Genomic DNA, 12,576 nt, shown 5'->3' with positions numbered 1-12,576 from the left:
AGATACTTGTATGCAGTAACTTCTAAGAATGAGACAGTGGCATGGTTCACAAAGGAGGATAAACAGAATGTTGAGATAAATGTTGCTCAAAGCCACATTTGCAGAAAAATTCCAACTTTGCTAAATATTGTGAAAATTATTATAGAAGGCAGAGATGTGTGGGGTGGAGGGGAACTGACCAAAACACCCACTGCCTCTCTCTTGGCAAGTGCAGGATTTTTCTCTAGTCATTTGGCTGGTCTAAATTTTAACATTTCCTGCATTTTTTTGGTGCCATAGAATAAACAGGTCCAGATTCTGGTGTCCTTAATCATGTTAAATAATAAATAGAAATGGTAATTAAATGAGCAAGTCGTTCATGGGTTGTTAGCTACTTTTAACACAATTTAGCAACTGGAAGCAGAGAGGAGAGTCAGAGCCATGTGACTAGCCAGTCCTGCTCAGACCACTTGTAGTCCATAAACCACGATCGAGGAAACACTAATCTAGACTGCTTGGCTTTGGCAGATTCTCCTCCCCTAATGTTAACAAGTGTGATTTTTGAGCACAAGTGGCCTATACAGGTTTTGCAGACAGTCATAGAGGGGAAAATATTCTGGGCCTAATTCTTATAGAATCATAGAAATGGAGGGCTGGAAGAGACCTTAAGAGGTCATTGAATCCAGCCTCATATGCTGAGGCAGAATCAAGAAAATCTAGACCATCCCTGACAGGTGTTTCTTCAACCTGTTCTTAAAAATTTCCAATCATGAGGATTCCACAGCTTCCCTTGGAAGCCTATTCTAGTGCTTAACTACCCTTCTAGTTAGAAAGTGTTTCCGATATCTAACCTAAATCTCCCTTGCTGAGATTAAGCCCATTACTTCTTGTTCTGCCCTCACTGGACATGGAGAACAATTGATCACAGTTGTCTTTATAACCGTCCTTAACATATTTGAAGATTGATATCAAGTCACTCTTTAGTCTTCTTTCCTCAAGACTAAATCTGCCCAGTCTTTTTAACCTTTCCTCATAGGTCAGGTTTTCTAAACCTTTTATCATTTTTCTTGCTCTCCTCTGGACTCTCTCCAGTTGCTCCACATCTTTCATAAAGTGAGATGCCCAGAATGGGACACAGTACTCCAGCTGAATATTTATATAACGTCTTTCTGGCCATTTAAAGGGGCCTTAAAGTGGGAATAAATTAGAATTGAGGCCCCCTTGCACAGCTAGAGGAGTGTAAATAAGCCCCCCTTGCACAGCCGGAGGAGTGTGTTCGGGTAAATAAGAATCAAGCCCTTTCTGTGGCTGCAGTGTTGTGAAGCATGGAGCAGCAAAGAAATCCTAATGTGATTTTCAGGTGGCCTTTAATGATGGTCACAGCCCATTGGCTCTGGTCAGAGGGAAAGGAATGGATTTGGCATAGGTGACATAGATCAGTAATAAGCATTAGTAACACTGTCTCCTGGCATGTTTACAATAACCTGCAAGTGGCTCTGCTCAAGTCAGCCCTTGATGCGAGTTATTCTGCTGCATCCAACTAGAGCCAATCTTTTATTTAAGATTCTCTTGGCTACTGCTGGGAAATGCATTGGTAATGCAATTAACCTGAAGCCAGAGCCAGATATCAATGAATTCCCCTGCATGGAAGGTTTAGCAGTAGCCAGAGGGGCGAATGGACACCATTGCTTTTAGTGCAAACACTTTTAGGTCTCAAACGTGCAAACACTTGTGTGCATGTGCAATCCTTCTTCCAGGTGCAGTTGGCAGCAACATGGCTGGGTTCAGTTGCCGGGGTTCCTCTTAACTATACAAAACAGAACTGGCTTGAGCTACCAGGTAATAATTGGGGAACAATTAACACCACCTCTGAGTGCGTCCACAAGGCAATACTTCCCCTCTCTCAAGCACTGAGTCTGTGTATAACAAAAGAACTTTCATTAGGAGGGAAAGGGAACTTGGCATTAATTTGGGAAAACACCACAACCACTTGCAAAAGCATGTCACTGTAAGCAAACTCAACCCCAGCGGGTACTGGGCATTGTCCTTTGCCTCAGTCCAACGAATAAATGTCCCTTTAAGACATCACTCCCCTCTTTCTTGCAGCACCCTACTCACAGTTGGCGGTCCTTGGTTAGTGAAGACCCAGAGGTCAGGAGGAGAGCTCATGGGGGTTCACCTCTGTCTCCTGGAGCGGGGGTTGAGCAGGGGAATCAAGCCATGCCTCTGCTGCCTCTCTCTGCTGCCACTACTGGCTGCTGTCCCTCTGCAGCTGCTGGCTATTGCTGCCATTGCTTCCCTGACACTGCTTGCCACGGTCTCTCTGCTGCTACGTCCTCCCACAATAGCACTTTCTGAGGTTCTAACATTTAACCCTGCTCTCAGTGATTTCAGCAATTAGTGGGGAACTTCACGGCTAGTACAGTCTCTATGCTGTCTTTCACTGTCCTCACACAAGGCCTTGATGTTACCTCTGGGAATCACTAGCCTGAAACATGGACTTTCAATTGAGTCCAATCAGCTCTATCATTGAATTCTGGAAAGGAGTCTTTGGGCAAAGTCTATGCAACCAGATAAGAACACCTGTCTCCCCCACCAACTCTCTCCTTCACTGGGATTTAGCATCCTTACCCCCTGGTTAGCAAGTGAGGTTCAGTTTAGGGTCACCCCCTAAATCAGGGCTTGCTTCTTTGTCCACATCAGCTATATTTTGCTTTTCCTGCAATCGAAGATCTGCCACTTTTTATTCATGTTCAAACCATAGCTTGTTTTTCACTAATAGCATTCTCACTGCTTCTGCTTCAGCAGCTGCATCTGGGGCAGATGAAGGCAGAGCGCCAGCTCCCTGGTCATTGTCCATAAGCAAATCTCTCATCCTCTGATCTGAGCTTTCCCCTTTAAGGGTTATTTTTCGTTCTTTACATAATTATTTAAACTTTGAGTCACAATCCGAATATGATTGTGATTCACTCATTGTCAGTCCTCTTCAACCACCAAAACTCTCAATATCAAATTGCAAGTGTTTGAATAGCATGGGGTTTTGATCCAAAGCTTAATTGACCAGGTTCTATGGATCCTGCCAAATACACCAAATGTCATCATGCTTCAGTGGGTCACAGCTGAGGATACCAGATTTGGGACAAACTACTGAGAAATAGGGCAGATCACCCCAAACTAGTGATTATTCTATCATTAGATATACCAAGCCAGAAACAAAAGTAAACTTCTGTCTCACCGCACTGGTTCACAAGAAGTCCAAATTGTAGTCTCCTTAGGATCCCAGCCCTTGTTTCACCACCCAGACCCTAGACTTTATGATGAGTGGCTACTTAAAACCAATTTAATCAAACAAAGGATTTTTCAGATCTCAAAAGATCAGCCACATACGTAGGTCAATATATAACTCAGATCTTAGCCAAGAATCACTCTTTTGCCAATCTTTTAATATCTAATATCTAAAGGTTTACTTGTAAGAGAAAAGAATAAGGAGAGCATTGAAATGTTCAAAGAAATCATGTACATATAATCATTGCAAAGTTCTTGGATCAAGTTTGTAGCAGTGATGTTACAGACTTCTGGCTTGTAAAGTCTCTGATAACTTCCAAAAGATTGAAAGGTCCTCAGTCCTTTGGTTGTAATATTCCTGTTAGTGTACGTCCACAGTCCAGAGATCAGAGCAGAAAAGAGGTAACTTTTCCATTGATATCTTACATGACATACTTTGTACAAGATTTGTTGCAGTTGTAAAACAGTGGCAAGATTAATGATATAACTGGTCATTTTTCAATCATACAGAGTCACATCTGGATAACAAAGAATGGCTTATTAGATTAGGATAAATACTGGATGATTGGAGGAGTAAGTGACTAGGCTGGTAATGATTCCAGGTCACCCATCTCAGATGATGAGGATAACAATTTCTATTTCTGTAGCACATAGGAGCCCTAGATATGAAGCAGGACCCAACCAGAATGGTAGGAGAATGAAAAAAGCCAATCCTATAGAAAAAACAGCAAAGAATTCTGTGGCACCTTATAGACTAACAGACGTTTTGGAGCATGAGCTCATGCTCCGAAACGTCTGTTAGTCTATAAGGTGCCACAGGATTCTTTGCTGCTTTTACAGATCCAGACTAACACGGTTATGTCATAAAAAGATAGCTAAGGGTTAATGTCTCTTTCACCTGAAGCACCTGACCAGAGGACCAATCAGGAAACCGGATTTTTTCAACTTTGGGTGGAGGGAATTTTGTGTCTGAGGTCTTTGTTGTCTGTCTGCCTGCTTTCTCTGAGCTTTGGAGAAGTAGTTTCTGCTTTCTAATCTTCTGTTTCTAAGTGTAAGGACAAAGAGATCAGATAGTAAGTTATATGGTTTCTTTTCTTTGGTATTTGCATGAATATAAGTGCTGGAGTGCTTTGATTTGTATTCTTTTTCAATAAGGCTGTTTATTCATATTTCTTCTAAGCAATCGACCCTGTATTTTGTCACCTTAATACAGAGAGACCATTTGTATGTATTTTTCTTTCTTTTTTATATAAAGCTTTCTTTTAAGACCTGTTGGAGTTTTCTTTACTTCAGGGAAATTGAGTCTGTACTCACCAGGGAATTGGTGGGAGGAAGAAATCAGGGGGAGATCTGTGTGTGTTGGATTTGCTAGCCTGATTTTGCATTCCCTCTGGGTGAGGAGGAAAGTGCTTTTGTTTCCAGGACTGGGAACGGAGAGGGGGAGTCACTCTGTGTAGATTCACAGAGCTTGTGTCTGTGTATCTCTCTAGGAGCACCTGGAGGGGGGAAGGGAAAAAGGATTATTTCCCTTTGTTGTGAGACTCAAGGGATTTGGGTCTTGGGGTCCCCAGGGAAGGTTTTTCAGGGGGACCAGAGTGCCCCAAAACACTCTAATTTTTTGGGTGGTGGCAGCAAGTACCAGGTCCAAGCTGGTAACTAAGCTTGGAGGTTTTCATGCTAACCCCCATATTTTGGACACTAAGGTCCAAATCTGGGACTAAAGGTATGATAGGCTACCCCTCTGATACTTAATCCTATAGAAAGATATTGGGATTGGGATATAAAGATTAGGATTGTTTACCTTAGAAAGGAGACAAATAAGAGGCATTCTGATAAAAGTACATAAAATAATGAATGGCCTAGAGAAGGGACATTGGGAGTTTGTGCTCTCCCAAAAAAAGAATAAGGTGAAAGGTGGCAAATTAAAAATTGATATAAGGAAATACTTCTACACAATGCACAGACTGTGGAACTCATTGCCACAGGTGGTTGTTGAGGGCAAGAATTTAGCAAGATTCGCAGAAGGATTGGTCATTTGTACAGTAACAAGAATAATCCGTTATAATGGTTAATGCTAAGAAAAATTTAGAAGGAATATTAAATCTCATGCATTAGAGTTTAAGACAGTCTCTCGGTATTCTGGGTTAAGATGAGACCTCCATGGGAGCAGATTATCCCATTTCTGCCTATTGTGGGGTTTCTTGCATCTTCCTCTGAAGCATCCAGTACTAGCCACTGTTTGAGAAAGGCTATTGACTAGATGAGCCTTCGGTCTGACCCAGTGTGACAATTCCTGTGTACGTATGACTATGTGGGTGAGAACAAATGGGGTAAATCAGAGTGAGTCAAATCAGTGAGTGAAAGATGAGGTGGTGTCATGTGGGGGATGGAGGTGAGTGAGAAACATATGGTAAGTGTGTTTTTGTGATGCAGGGAGTGTGCATGTTTGTGTGTAATAGTCGAGGTGCGAGCATGCGTCCACACATAAGAAAGTCGAGAATGTGTATGTGGGTGTGTAATGCATGAGAGTGACATAAGAGGTGTGAGCGAGTGAGAGACATAGACAGTCTGTTCAGAGGTGTGCAGTAGGTAGGGGGTGCCTGAGCGTGAGGAAGGGAGACACCTATATTTATGGTGGAGGTGGTAGGTAACAGATTTTTGCCAGGGCTAATTTGTTTTATTGCTAATGAAATAGCAATAAAACTGTAGGAGCTTCCTGCAAACTGACAAAATCCACCAGACATGAGTATAACTGTTCCCGGGACTATCTGCAATTGATTCTCTCAGTCTTAAACATACATTTCTACAATCCAGTCTCTTTGGGGGGAAGTGGGTATTTATTTATTTATGTTTTTTAGAGTTTAATTCTGACAACTGAATCCCCTCCTTACACCTTAGATCCCACCCACACTATGGGAAGTGCAGGGCCTGGGTTATACTGTTTTCTACTTACCTTGAATGTGTTTTGAGCCATCCTGCACTGTGCCTTCCAGGGCAGACCAGGCCAGAGGGGTGAATGTATATAAATATGGGCAGAATTTGATCCACTGAGCTTAATTCCCCTAAATAAAAGGAAAGTGAACAAACTGTCTCACATTACATGTTTAGTATAGTGCTTAGTACAATGGGGACATGGTCTCTGTTGGGGTCTCTAAGTGCGGCTCTAATACAGAATGCTGGCCCTTTAACTTTCTGAGTGTCAGATGCTCACAAGGCAAAGACAGTCAAATCAGGTACAGAATTTCTGTTAAAACACTGGGGCCCAGATTCTCAGCTAGTGTAAATGGGCAGAGGTCTGTTGAAGTCAGCTGAGGAGTTGGCCCTTTATTGTCTTCTGTTTGATACTGCTATATAGGATGTCATTCACTGCACATGACAGCTTGTTTGTTGGGACAGGCAAATGAACTGTATACAACATACAATACCATTTTAAATGCATAAAATCTTTTTCAGAAAGAAAGTCGATCTAATGTAGTGGCTCCCCAGAATACTTCCTTCAGAGAAATAATGATAGCTGTGGTCATTTCCAAAATAATCGGAATAAGTATTCCCAGAATGACAGGCAATCATTACTTTATTTTATTAGTATTTGACATTAGGGTCAAGTTGTTATAAAAACAAAAGCAGAGTTAATGCAGCTGCTGAAAGCTGGATACAGTGGTTTACAGAATGATTTGGCAGAACCCAATAAACTGGGCTTCTGTTTGCTGATCTGCTTAGCTGCCGAAAATGTATGTTACAGAATCTGTGGTATGTAAATATGTGCAGGAAACCTGAAAAATTGTATTGTGGAGAGGAAAAAGTAATCCAGGGAAGAAATTTGGTCCAGGCATAGTAATGGAAGACAATGGGAAGGACATCAGAAGGCACTGTAGAAAAAGCAGTGGGACATAGGAAAGTTTTTATGAGCCACACATTTAGGGATCAGTCCTGCAACCCTTACTCACCTTGAATAGTATTGAAATGAACATTCTAATCATGTGATCAGGTGCCACTCGAGGTGAGTAAGGGTTGTAGATTTTGCCCTTTTAACTGGTGGAAACTAAGAGATTTAATGGGGAAAAAATCAACAGTTCTAGAGGCAATTTGGACCAAATTCAACCATCAAATAAAATCTGAGCAATCCCATCAGTTTCAGGAAGGTTACCAGGGCTAGAGTGGAGCTCTTTTAGAGTGGAGCATACCCAGACATGATTGGAAAAGAGCCATACAAATGGAATGCCTCTCCCTAGAAATTTTTTTTTAATTAATTGCTTATGACCTTTGTTGAAGCTATCACACATGTCTATGGTGCACTTCACCATAGTGTTTTGGTATCCAGCATGGAACTTGCATTCCTCAGATCTAGAAGGAAGTATTGGAGCAGCAAGGAAGCAGGAGATGTTCATGTAAATGTCTCCTGCCTCTGCACATCTAGGGAGCAACAGGGGTTCCTATTCTGCTGATCCCCAGAACCTACCTGGTTGCCTCACCCATTCCAAATTCCACAAGGAATCATATGCTTCAGCAGACGCTAGCGGCATTTTCCTGTCCTGTTGGCCCCTCCTGTGGGCTTATCTGTGGGAGGGAGTAGTTACCCTTTGATTACATTACCATACTGTGTCGTATTTTGCTTACAATTATATTTGATAGTCATCAGTGTGAGTCAATCTACTATGATTAGAGGGCTTGATTCTCTGTTTGGCCAAGATCCACTCAGCACTACAGGGATGTTCTACACTCTGCAAGCAGGTTATTGTCCCCAAAGGACCATATGCTAGCTGGTGCGCAGCATGCTCTGGCCACACCCCTTCCATGCCCCTGTTGTGATCATTACTATGATCAAAATTCAAGATTCAAAAGTGTTAACGTGACCCTGTCGCTATACAACACTAAACAGTTAAACATGGCTCAGGGTTTCAAATACAGAGATCTCAGCCTGCTTAGTGCCACAGCAAACACATAATTAAACATCATTTAAACCTTTTTATTAAAGATACAAAAAAGAAGGAAAAACAGTTAAAGTATGTGAAATATGAAATATTAGGTAAAGGCTTTTGTTTTAACAATACTCCTTATTCCCTTTGCCTTTAGCGGTAAAGAGTTTCTATAAGGAAAATATCATTGTTTTGGGGGTAAAGAGGAAAAGTAGGCTGAGATGGGCTGGAGCTGTTGTCATTGCTATTGTTATTGTTGTTAAATTCCAGCCCACTTGTAAGAAGACCAAACAAGACAAACACACACAAGAGGGAAAAGAGAAGAACAGTGAAGAGAGAAACACAGATTCCATCTCCGGTGCTGACTCTCACTTGCAACCTCGCTGCTGGAAAAACATTGACACAGCATATGGTCTTAGCCACTTTGAAACCTGGCAAAGTGATACTTGCATTGGGCTGTTTAGGGCATTGCTTGTAATTCCCTTACTTGTCACAGGCTCACAGCAGTGTAGGAAAATATACAGACCTGTCTGGCTAGGACAGGATCTTATTAGACAGAAGGCAAAAGGAGAGGGAAAGGAGAGAGAAGAAATAAAATGTGGAAAGAAAAGGCCCTATGCAGGGGTGTGTGACAGCCACATGGCATTTGGGATTTAGCAGAAGCCGATGGAGGTGACAATGACATCTGGGTTCTTTTCACTGGCCCAGTCTGATGAGGACATCATTCAGGATCAGGTCAACAAAGGCCCAGTGATGCCATGGTGGATCTCTAGGACCCAGAAGTTGATGGGAATGGCAGCCATTATGGTAATGCTTGCTCCTTCCCAGACCACTGTCTCCACCAACCAACCAGTTAATTTGCTTGTTCTCCTCCAAAGTTTTTTTTAGGATCTCAAAAGGCAGTGATGGTTGGAATAACCCATGGGATCATTATTCTGCTGAACAATTAGGTTTAATTTTTGACACACCAATTTTTGTCCATTGATTTAAGAATAAAATAATGTTTATACTGGGTAAGACCAATGGTCCGTCTAGCCCAGTATCCTGTCGTCCGACCATGGCCAATGCCAGGTGCCCCAGAGGGAATGAACAGAACAGGTAATCATCAAGTGATCCATCCTGTGTCACCCATTCCCAACTTCTGGCAAGCAGAGGCTAGGGACACTCAGAGCATGGGGTTGAGTCCCATGCCGCTCTTGTTTACCAGACATGACCTGAGTACAGTCCTTAAGTTATATCACTAGACTTTTTGCTTGGACTAACAAAACCTTTTGCTTCCCTTTTCCCATCAACTTTTGTTGTAGATGACTGGAACATTTTATAAACTTTTCTCCACTTTCCGACAGTTGGGGTAGCCCTATGAGGCCCCAATTATTACAGCATTCCTCCCTCCCCCACCATCTCCTACACAGGGCAAGGAGAGGAAAGTAGCTTTATGCCACCAGAGATCTCCCATAGAGCTGGGGATTTCTCACCTGGCTAGATACGGCCTATTCAAGGCTCTTGCATCACCATCATGGCACAGAAGGGCCAGAGCAGGAAAGAGAATCTGCCCCATAATGTTTATCCGTTAACCTCTCTGCAGTCACAGGACAAAGAGGCTTAAGTGGGCTATAGATTGTTGTAATAAGCCATAAATCCAGTATCTCTGTTCAGTCTATTATTTTTAGTGTCTAGCTGAGCAATACATTCAAGTGTCCAGGCTCATCTTTTTGAAAGTGTTGTGCAGGTTCCCTTTGAGGATGAGGACTTCTGGGTCAGATATCACTTCATCCACCTTTTCTCTCTACGTACAACTACACTGCATATTAGCCACTGTAGAGACATTTATGAAGTTACAGTCCTTGCCATATAGACTTTACAAGCTGAAAGACAAAAAGGGAGGGAATACGATGCCACATGTGAACAACATGATCAGGGTACTCACAAAATCATTAGTCCCACGTTGTTTTAGCTTCTTTTTTTCAAATTTTGGATGTATGTTCTAACTGCAACTACCTACCCATAATTAATTAGTCAGTCATAAAACTGACTGTAACTATCCATATCATATAGCTGACTGTAACTAACTAATGTCCAAGGGTTCACTCAGAAAGATACAGATAAATGCATCATTTAATTTTGAGCAGATGATTAGCTTGTCTTCCTTTTATCACAGCATCAGGGAAGTTATTTTAGAACAGTGGCTCTCAACCTTTCCAGGCTACTGGATCCCCTTTCAGAAGGCTGATTTGTCTTGCCTACCCCCAAGTTACACCTCATTTAAAATCCACTTGCTTACAAAGTCAGACATAAAAATACAAAAGCGTCACAGCACCGTCTTACTGAAAAATGCTTCCTTTCTCATTTTTACCATGTAATTATAAAATAAATCAATTGGAATATAAACATTGTACTTATATTTCAGTGTATAATATAGAGAGCAGTATAAACAAGTCATTGTATGAATTTTTAGTTTGCACTGACTTCGCTAGTGCTTTTTATGTAGCCCATTGTAAAACTAGACAAATATTTAGATGAGTTGATGTACCTCTGGAAGACCTGTGTGTGCCCTCAGGGGTATGCATATTCCTGGTTGAGAATCACTGTTTCAGAAGTTATAGTTTATTAGCTGCTGAGGCCAGAAGGGACCATGATGATCAGCTAGGCTGATCTCCTCCAGAAAACAGGCTGTAGAACTGATTGATGATTGGGCTGACAAATTAACCCTAACTGTAAGATCAACTGTAAAAAGTATGTGAAAGTTCATAAAATGTCACAATGACACATAATAATAAATGTTCATGGGAAAAGGTATGTAAAGGAGACAGAAAATGTGAATTAGTCTAAACAAAAGAGGCCTGCTGAAATAACTGTGTTAAAATCACGCTTGGTAAAAACAGAAGACGTGGAACTGGAAATTAAAGAACCAAAATTGGTGTGTTGACTATTAGACCTAAATGGTGGGCTAAATAACGAGGAAATGGACTATTCCCCACCCACCACTCCCCTTGTGGGTCCTTAAAGAAAGAGGCTTTGAGAACAATTGGAAGAACAGACAAATGCTACTGGAATGAGCTTCACCATCATGGCTGCTGTCCCCACTGGCTCCTGGGACTCTGGACCTTCTTTGTCCTAATCCTGAGGGATATCCTGACCGGACTGGGCCAGAGAGAGGGACCCAGACAACATCGCCATCCCTAGTGGCTCTGGCTAAATCTCAAACACATCTGGGAAGAAACATGGTCGGACTTTAACAACAACTCCAGCCCATCTCAACTCATTTCTTCTCTTTTACACAAAAGGACAGTTATTATCATCTTTAAACCCATCTCAGACTGGATTGTTCCTGCTAAAACGCTCTCCAGCTAAGGAAAGGGAACAGGGGATGTTGTTAAAATGAAAGCCTTACTGAATACTTTCTATTTCAAATGCTTTCATTGTTTTTCTTTTTTTTTCGCATCTTTTATAAAAGATGAAAGGGATTTTTAATGGTGTGTTTGCCAAGGAATTAAGCAGCTGAGGTCTCTGTATACGAGGCCCAGGACTTTGTTTAATATTGTTTAATGTTGAACAGTGACTGGGTTATGTTAACCCTTTAGCCCACATAACCTATCTAACTGAATCGAACAGACCTTCATCCAATACTTTCTCCATCAAACCCATAACTTCCATTTGAGCTATTGGCTGTTACAAATTGGAGGTGGTCCATTCCACTTTAATGACACTAACTTGCTTTTCACTAGCTGAGAATATAGCCCTACAAATTTTTCTAATGTAAACTTTTTAAGATGGGAACATAGGGACATAGGCTAGGAAAGAGTCTTTGAGTCTAGTCCCCTGCTATCGTAGGCAACCCCATCATATAGTCCTGTTCATAAATTTATCAAAATCTATTTCAGGTTGTTTGCCTCACTCTTGCTATGGGAAGACTGTGCCATAACCTCACTCCACTGATGGTTAGAAACCTTCTTCTAGTTCCCAGGTTACACTTACTTATGATCAGTGTAAAATATGTAAGGTATATTCTCAATTTTAAAATAAAATTGGACTCAAAATAATTTAAAAGGGAAATTAATACAGATCTACACAGCAATTAAAACATTTTTTCTAGATTTTTTTTCCAGCTTCTGGAAAAAGTAGACATGAAATATTCCTATTAAACATCTGTCGACTTTTTAAAAAAATGTAAAGTGGCTTTTATATTAAGCAAAACAGTATATGCATGAGGGATGTGCACAGAAGGAAGCTGGTCACTATTTTATAGCTTTGCATTCTAGCTGCGCTGAAGAAATGGCATGGAGAAAGTGAATAAGAAAGTGTGTTTTATCCCTTCGTATAACACAAGAACCAGGGGTCACTCCATGAAATTAATAAGGAGCAGGATTAAAACAAATATAAAGAAGCACTTCTTCAG

This window comes from Gopherus evgoodei, chromosome 5 (genome assembly GCF_007399415.2).
Source record: "Gopherus evgoodei ecotype Sinaloan lineage chromosome 5, rGopEvg1_v1.p, whole genome shotgun sequence".
Classification (NCBI taxonomy): Eukaryota; Metazoa; Chordata; order Testudines; family Testudinidae; genus Gopherus; species Gopherus evgoodei.
Note: the sequence above shows the minus strand (reverse complement) of the source record.